This window comes from Poecilia reticulata, linkage group LG7 (genome assembly GCF_000633615.1).
Source record: "Poecilia reticulata strain Guanapo linkage group LG7, Guppy_female_1.0+MT, whole genome shotgun sequence".
Classification (NCBI taxonomy): Eukaryota; Metazoa; Chordata; class Actinopteri; order Cyprinodontiformes; family Poeciliidae; genus Poecilia; species Poecilia reticulata.
The window spans coordinates 18,854,056-18,863,311 of NC_024337.1; the positions used below are offsets into that span (position 1 = coordinate 18,854,056).

General features: G+C 38.5%; 1 protein-coding gene across 2 annotated transcripts in view; it reads left to right on the forward strand.

The window, feature by feature from the left end:
• The window catches only part of LOC103467667 (protein FAM19A1-like), a 36,839-nt gene that overhangs the window by 21,651 nt on the left and 5,932 nt on the right, over positions 1-9,256 (forward strand). The gene's annotated exons all lie outside the window — the stretch shown is intronic.

Sequence of the window (9,256 nt, forward strand, 5' to 3'; positions counted from 1 at the left end):
CATAAAGAATGCCAACAAAACAGTCCGACTTCAGTCGGCGAGGAGAGCCTTCCGCGACTGGGCCGGGGCGTGGCCGGACGATGGTCACCCTCCTCCGTTCGCGCACATGTTCATGGAGAACGTGGCGCTAAATGACCTGCAGGTAGATAGATCAGTCAAACTTTATTAACAAACCAGTTTTTTGACAACTATCCCAGCATGCACCGTGCACTTCTCCTTCTACCGGGGAAAATGAAGTCGGCGGCTGCTTACCATAGTTGCTAGACCTGTTGTGGCTCAATATTGGTCCATATATAAAGCTCATCGGATTATAAGGCGCACTGTTGGCTTTTGAGGAAATTGAAGGTTTTTAGGTGCGCCTTATAATGCGGAAAATACGGTGTGCTGTGCATCATCTCTTGTGAGTTAAACGTATCACTGCACCATTACTAAACAAAGTCTTGTGCAGAGAACAGAAAGCAGAACCACTTGAGATCGCCACTAATTTAAGAAATGAAAAGAAACAGAAAATATACATACTGACTCACAAAGAAAGACATATTTAAATGTAAACCTAACAAAGAAAACAAAGATACAATGAAATATCCATTCATGGAAATTAGATTGACAGGAAAACAAAACCTACAACGCACAGACCATGATAATATATATCTGGAATATGGCTGAAATCTTTGTCTCATGAAGAAAATATGACTCTGAACCTAATTTAKTGCTGCTTTCTTACAGCCAGACAATAATGGGCTCAAACCTCACCTCAGATTTTCTGTGCAGAGTCTACATGTTCTCGTCAGATGAATTGCTGACACTTTATTGACCTTAGGTGTGAGTAGGGCTGTGGGGTGAGATAATATTAGATAGAAAGGTCTCAGAATGTGCTGACAGTCTGCCAAAGCAGAGAGAACATGGTATTGTCCATAGGAAATGTTCCATTTATTGCTATATTATGCTTCTGTTAAGACTCATCAGTTTTGAAGTTATTTTCTTTTTAAACCGGATTACGTGCTATTGTGTGAATTTTTTTTTACTTTCTAGACCCAATGTCACAGACTCACAAATGACAAAGCAGAAGGAAATCTCCTTAAAATGGGGATATTTACACCGTTGAATAATACAGAGTTTTAAATGTAACTGGGCTTAGGAGTTTTTTAACTGTGCATGTAAACATTGCAAGTAGCCCTCTGCCTACAGCTGTTAACTGCTAATGCTAAATAAAGTTTTAGCCGAATGCCTACAGTCTTCAGCATGTCCTGGTTTGTCTGTTTACATTTTGTTCTTGTCAAGTTTCTTGGACTAAGGGTTGAATGGGCCTCAGCAGGCTGTTGGTCCTGCTAAGGTGATTGGGTGACATGTCATGATGAAGTGAGGGACGTCAACAGAGCAACTCAGATTTTCTTTCCAAGTTGTTTTCAACAATACTGATATGGATTTTACTTTTGAGTTAAGGAAATAGCACACCGGTGATTTATAAGCAGTATTTTCCCCTACACTGGAGCAGTCCTAAAATATATAAATACTTCCCAGGGTTTATTTTGTACATAGTAGAGTACATGACAGTGGGGCGTTATCTACATGGTTAATAATTATTCCAATGTGTAYCTTCCCCATAATGCAATATTTGATTGCATCTTACTAATCTTAATTACTTATGACGTCTATTAATGTTAATCTTCTTACCTTGTAAAAAGTGTTAGCTACAAATCCATGAATACACTGACGGCTGCTATTCATCACCATCAACAGAAGATATGCAATAAGATGAGGGGTTGTGTTTGCATCCTTGCACATTTGTGCACATTTTTACAGTGAAAACAACTAAATAAAAGCAATGTTACGCGACCAACAGTCTGTTTTTTTGACAGGCTAATACACACGTAGGCTGTTTGGACATCCGCCATGGTGGAGTGGGGCTTTTCCTGAAGAGCGTGACATCATGCGCAAAGGGTCAATATTTTATTACTTTTCTGGGAAGTGTGTAGTAATTAGTTGAAATATGACCGGAAGTCATTTACACACAAGATACAGTCATTGTGCTACTCTGTTTTTTTTTTTTTTTATTTCTGGGAAGTAGACATGAATAAATGATGATACAACGAGCCTTTGGGCATAGGCTTGTAAAATGCCTCCCACTCAACCTGCTGAGGTCTGAGACACCTTGACAGAAACAGACACACAATAACTAATCCTGGAAACACGGCTTGTTTTTTAGTCAACAACTGCACACCTTGTAGTAAATTGTTAAATCTTAACTGTCTCTGTGGTTTATTTTTTGTTTCTTTCAATGTTTGTCTCCCATTTCTCTACTTCTGGGACATTATATTTTTAATCCCTTTATTGTTTGTTTCACATCTTATAATTGGTGTTTTGTTTTTCAATTGTGCGCCTCTTTTTGCTTTAATCTCTACATATTTGTGAATTGTATTTTTTCATCTTTGTGCAGGGATTTTTGTCTTTATTCTGTTGTATTAGTTTCAGATTGTATGTTGTTCATTTTGAGACTCTGCTGCAAACTTGAGGAAYTCTTTTGTGATAGACTAAACAAAGAAGCACATAACACACAACGGAAAATAATGCATGGCTTTAAAAACTGTACAAATAATAATGGATTCAGCACCCTTAATTCAAACAGCTGAATCAGAAAGTAAAACTCGGCCTCAGTCTGCCAGCAGCTCCTACACACACAACCTGCATTTCTGCTGAAAGTAGAGGCTTCATAGATCCCAAAGATATAAGTTTTATCACATCCCACCCAGGCACTTAAACTGGGGCTTAAGAGGTTTTAAGTGATTTTCCTTTTACTCCGGGGGTTTGACAGTAATCATGTCTGTGTGTAGTTGTGAAATTAATTAAAGAAATTTAGTTAATCATGGTTAATTCATGATTTAACAAGGGAGGCAATGACATTTTTACATAAAGCCGGCCTAGTTTGGGTGACTTTTTTTCAGTTAATATATAAAATCACTGTATCACTACAGTGGTTACCTTTTTCTAATATCAAAATATCATTGAATCACAAAATGCACAAATAGAAGACATAAGTAAGGATGTAAATATCTTTTCATTTTACCGTATTGTGTGGGTCTATTACAAGAAAATCTGAATATAATACATCATRGTTTGCCATTGTAATGGAAGAAAACACAAACAAAGTTTTAAACAATTCTCCATGGACCTTTTGTATCTATTAAAACCAAAACATGCAKCATGATAGACACGGGCAGCATCAGTACACACAGCAAAGCATTCATTTTTCTCTGAAATTTATTTTTCACAAGCCAACAATCGAAAAATCAATGCCACACATGACAGAATAGCCGCCACATAAAGCACAAAGTCACGACTTTTCTCCCTCAGCCTGAGCTGAAAATGAGCGAGGCGTGGTGGTGTTCACCGTTCTCGCTGACAGTGTCTGTTTTCATGCTCAGAGTAATGAAGAGGCAGGAGGGAGTGTGCCAACAAAATCAGAGCAGTTCCACTTGTGACCTTTTGCTTTTTTGTGACCTGTGACCTTATGAATGACAATTTGTGYGTGACCCTTGTTCTCTGTCAGTCACAATGTGGCTTCCTAGAGGCAACGCAAGCACACACCCGAACACACCCCGAAGGTGTTTGCTGTTTGGCAGGYCGACGTTGCTCATTGTCCCTGATAATAGGAGAAATGGAAATACAGAAAACAATTATTCCCTTGCATGGTTCCAGCCCACACCTGAAGAAAGCATTCAAATCTATCCATGTTATTCTTCCTTTTCCTCTGAAATATTCAGAAGGCAATGACGGGCTCTTGGAGCATGAAGCGTGTTGCACTTGCGGGCTGAAATCATGGGTGAACTTGAAGAGTGCTAATCAGTGTTGCATTGCCTTTGTGCGAAGGTACCAAACGCACCTGCCGGCTTGAAAATACCTCACTGATTTGCATTTTTATTTGATTTTAATATATTCTTCAGAGGTGATGATTTCCAAATATAGAGTATCCCACGTTCTTTGCTCTGTTTGCTAGCAACAAGCAATGCAAGTTAATTCTGTTGAGTAGTGTGTTTTTAATAGATCAAAGAAGGAATCTGGGGCTGTCTTATGCAATTAAGGCGATGCATTAAGAAGAACAAACCCCTGTGGGCTGTTGTTTTCAAATGATGCCCCACTGCTTCCACTAGCACATTACGGTTAATGCTGTGCCGACATGCCCTTTTGTTGAGCGCATCAGACAGCGTGGCACATCCCAGCACACCGACTTCAAGATCAGAAAAATTTCAATTTCACCTGACAGGGCCGTTGATGTTTTCGGAAACACAGGTAAAACGTCACACACACATGGCCAAAAGCAAATAATTATTAATCCCGTCTTTCCAACCTTGCGTTGAAATTTGTATTTATTTTTTTWATATATTYTTAACCCCCGCCAACCCCATCTTACTGACACTTTTATTAAAAGCTCTCGCTTTAGTAATGCTAATTAGTACTTGTTGATTATTTTAACACGAACAGAATTTTAACCAGTCCCTGCAGATGCACTGAAAACCTGCCCAAGTGGAACAGTGAATCCAGAGTTAAATGCAATGAACTTTGTGACRATCCAACTACCTTAGCAAAGGGCATGACAAATGATTTACTACGAAGAAGGTTATGTGAGGCTGTGTTAATTATCTGGCATGAGCTCMCTGTGACTCACRAAACAGCGAMGGTTCATGTGTGAATGGAGGTCTGGATGTTCCCCTCCTTCTTCTGCCTCACACACACACACACGCACACACCCCAACACACACACACACACACCCGGATGCCTGGACCAAAACAAGAAAGACCCAAAGCAGATCCAAACCTCTTGACAAAGACGAGCATGCAAAAATGTAACCGTAACTCCCAGGCATGATCAACATAAATTGTTTCAATCTTGGGTAAAGTTAAAAAGTTCTTTTTTTTTACAGATTGTCAGACAGTCTTTGTTCACCATACCAGATAAAAATTTTAAACTTTCATMAAATTCAGTAAAAACTCCTTAAAACAGAAATAATCCTTTAAATTAAATGCACTATATATAAAGAGGTAACGCAAATAAGCAATATTTTTATATTCTTTTGCTCCCTTGATGTGTCAATTCTGGTCAGAAAACCTTATTAACCATGTCTGAAAAATGCTGCTGCACACAAAATGTGCCTCTTTTTGTCTCCCTCTTTTCAAACAGAAGCTACTTTATGACTTTATCTGACATTCATTTATGACTGTGCTTTAACAAGAGACTGCAGAATCATCTCCACGGGAATCTCCACGGTGGTGAACAATTCTAAATGAAATTTCACGCATCCCCACTTTTGTAATCACAACAATGAACACCCGACTCCAATTAGCATTTATTGCCACTAAGAAATATGACTTGTACTTGGGCATATTTTTYYTTAAAAGGAAAGAAGACAAACGCAGCTTGAATAAAAAAAAGGCWAATATTTGTCCTCGTTGATTCAAGTGAAGCAACAGTGAGTTGGTTAATATTGAAACAGGGAGGTCTCCCAAGAATAAATAGAAAAGGCCAGGCTTGTTAACACCTCTTTATATAACATATGGGAGGCACATTGAGTAAAATATTTACTAGAGAAGCATAAATACAGGGAAAACAACAAGGTTTTCTTCCATTAGATTTGATGGGTAAACAGATAACAATCATTTCAAGTATGTCTGTCAGACTTGTCGAAATTTGATGGAAATAAGTTCAGGTCGATTTCCCTCTGAGAAAGAGCTGAAAGTTGTATTTATTTTATGCGAAATGTAAATTACTCCAGAGTGTTTTATTTGAATCTYGGTATTCATACATKTTGAACACAAAGTGAGATGAAAGRAAAGTAAATATGGTTACTTGTCTTGTTGCAGGTCTGAAATTTAAAAAACRAAAAATCAAACCTGTGGAATGTATTTGTATGCACTTTATTCTAATGCCTGTAAAAAACCCAGAGGTCATKTCATTAGTTAATAAAGTCCCACTGTGTGTGATTTAATCTCAGCCTAAATCCAGCTGTCCAGTGAAGGCCTCAGAACTTTGTTAGGAAAAAAGTGACAAGCAACAGMATGAATATCAAGAGGCACCAAAGTTAGGAATAAAGTTGTGAAAAAGTTTAAATCAGGATTATAAAAAATATCCTGAACTCTTTGCCCAAGTGACCAGAAGAAGACCATTGTTGAAGGAATGCGATTAGGAGGCAAAGACAAAGAAGCTCTGGTCTGAGGAAACCAAAACTGAACATTCTGCCTACATGCAAAGCACTAGAAAACCAACACAGAGCATCACCCTTAACAAGTCCATTCATAAATCTGAAACATGTCTGGGAAGGCAGTGACAAGGAAGCTGGTCAGAGTTAATGGGGAAAACAGACGTAGAGAAATTCTGCAAAATTCTGAACCATTTTAAACAGAGACTTCTGAAGGAAGCTTCACCTTCCAACATGTCGCCAAATAACCATAGGTGATTTAGATTTAAACATCAAAGTCCAACTGAAAATCAGTCAAAGGACTAACACATTGCCGTTCACAGAGGCTCCCTCTATAACCTGACTGAGGTTCAACTATTTTGTAAATCTTCCCTTGTCTWGATGCACAGTAAACAGAGAGGTGCAGGAAAAGATTTGCAACTGTAAACACAGTGAAAGGACTTTCAAAAGTATAAAGGAGGCATCTTCAATGGCATCGTTCACAATGTAYAACTGACCTCCATGACAATRAATTTCTGAGTTTATATAACCTAGAACCAGCTGGAGGCTCTGGGTTTTAACGGGGAAATAGTGTCTGTTTGTGTCATCTCAATCAGATTGCACCAGAGCATCGTTCACGGAACGCCTCCAGTAAACACAAAGTACCAGCAGCTCCAGATATCTATCAGATCATCTCCAGTGATTTGGTGCCGTTTACTTTTTAAATACAGCAGGGTGTCACTTAAAGGCTGAGTGCTGAGATGATTTCTTTTTTTTTTTTTTTTTTTTTGCTCAAGAGAAACAACTCTGCTTCGAGAGGACATAGCAAACTAAAATATTCAAATGTCGTAAAGTGATATGCAAATCCAGGCATGACGCATTTCACAAACCCACAGCTCATTGTCAAACATAACTTCAAATCACTTTGCTGGCAATATACCAGATCCTTCCCCCCTCTCAGTGCTCCTGCTCTCTGCAGCCTCCTTGATCTTGTGTCACGCTGACGGGTGTAATTGTCAGATGGTCCTTTACCGCACAACTCTCATCTGTGGAGAGTCTGAGAGCGGTGGGTGGGAGAGGCTGGCGGTTGCAGTTGGGTCGCGTCCGTTTGGTCCAGGCTTCTGATCCTTCAGGACACAACCAGTAGTTTGGTGATAATTGTGTGGAGGCTCCAGTGTTAATATTTCTAATAACCCCGAAGCAGACCTTTCCTTCTGTCAATGGATTTTTTTTTCCCTCCGCACTCAACGCATCTATTCATGTTTTCTTACTTTCAGCATGCTACAGGGATCTGTCTGAGAGAGAGAGAGAGAGAGAGAGAGAGAGAGAGGAAAGTACAGAAATAATTTCTCTGGTGTATACAACGAAATCTGTGTAATTTTATCAGGATTTCTACAGCTACATCAGTGCTAGATGCTCGATTATACACTTTAAAGTTAGTCTTTATCTTGTTTTTTTAAATAAAATACTATTTTTGAACCATCATTATGTAAGGTGCTACTCAAACTGTATGAAACTACAGTTTGGCAGAAAGTCCCTGGTTTCCTACGTTGTGCTCATAGGTCATGTTTGAAACCTGTCAGGGAGAAGGCCTCTATGTTTGAAACATGACATGAAGCTATGACCAGAATGTGTTATAATAAGATCTTAATCAAGACAGGTTTGAAACATACTTTCATTTCATATTATAATGAGATGAATGAATAAAGAAACATAGTGATTGGGAGTCATTTTCACAAAAGAAAAGTGATTTTTTTTTTCCTATCCATGAATTCTTATTATTTTATTATGCAAAAATGACAATGTCTTCCTCTAAAGCACAAGAAAAAAAAGTTATTTATGGATTAATATCCATCCAGTTTTGATTAACTAATAGAGGGCCATGCAAAAGCAATCATTATGGTTTCCCAATTTTATTCATGTCACAATCTTAATCCATGATATCAGTCACTGAGGATTTTCCCACAAAGTAGTGTACACTGTGAAGTGGTACAAACGGGATTTTGTTTTTTCTTTTTGGTTGCTTTTTTTTTTCCAAATCAATAAAATTCTGAAAGACATGCCATGCCAATTTGTATTCAGTTCCTCCTCAGTTAATACTTTGTAGATTCACCTTTTCCTGCAAATACAGCTGCAGAGGAAGCTGGTATCCTTTTGGGGATATGTCTCTACCCGCTTTGCACATTTAGGAAGTGAATCTTTTACTAGTTCTTCTTTGGCAAAAAGAGCAGGAAAAATGTGAACATCAACTCCTTGCTTTAGAATGCCAATTAGATTTAGGTTTGGACTTTGACTGGCTCATTCGAACACAAATATGATTTAGCTGCATATTTAGGATTTGTTGCCCAACTGGATGGCAAACTTCCAGACCAGGTTTGACTCTTTTGCAGCTGAATTTTCCGATTAACTCTTCAAGCTTTCCTATCTCTTCTGATAAGAAAGAGTCCCACATCCCACAATGAATCCAACATCATGTTTCTGTGTGTATGCTCAGGTTTTGGACACACATAGCATTTGCATGTCAACCAGAACACGGTGTTTTCAGACCAGAGAATCTTCTTTTACACTTTTGCTGTAGTCCCTCCATGGCTCCTGGCAAACCTGACAGCTTTTTTACAATAATGGCTTTCTACTTACCACTCTTCACTGTTGACTTATTCTTCAACCTGAGCTCTGCAGCTTCTCAAGAGATACCACAGAGCTCCTAGGTGCTTCTCAGATAATGCTCACATTGCCTGTGTTTTCACCTTCGGCGGACGGCCGGGTCTTGGTGGGTTTACAGCTGTGTCCCAAGTCTTGTATGACAGACTGAACTTTGTCCAGGGAGATGTAAAAGTCTTAAAATATTGTTTTATAACCTCACTTTGCTTTGAATATCTCCACAACTTTATCCCTGACCTATATAGTAAGCTCCTTGCTTATTAATGTGTTCTAACAAATCTCCAACGTCTTTAGCAAACAGCTGTACAGAGATTAAATAAGTCAAAAGTGGACTTTATTTAATAACTTAGTGGCTTCATAAGACAAATTGATAAACTGGATTTAATTCAGAGTTATCAGATTAAAGGGTGACAAATATATATATA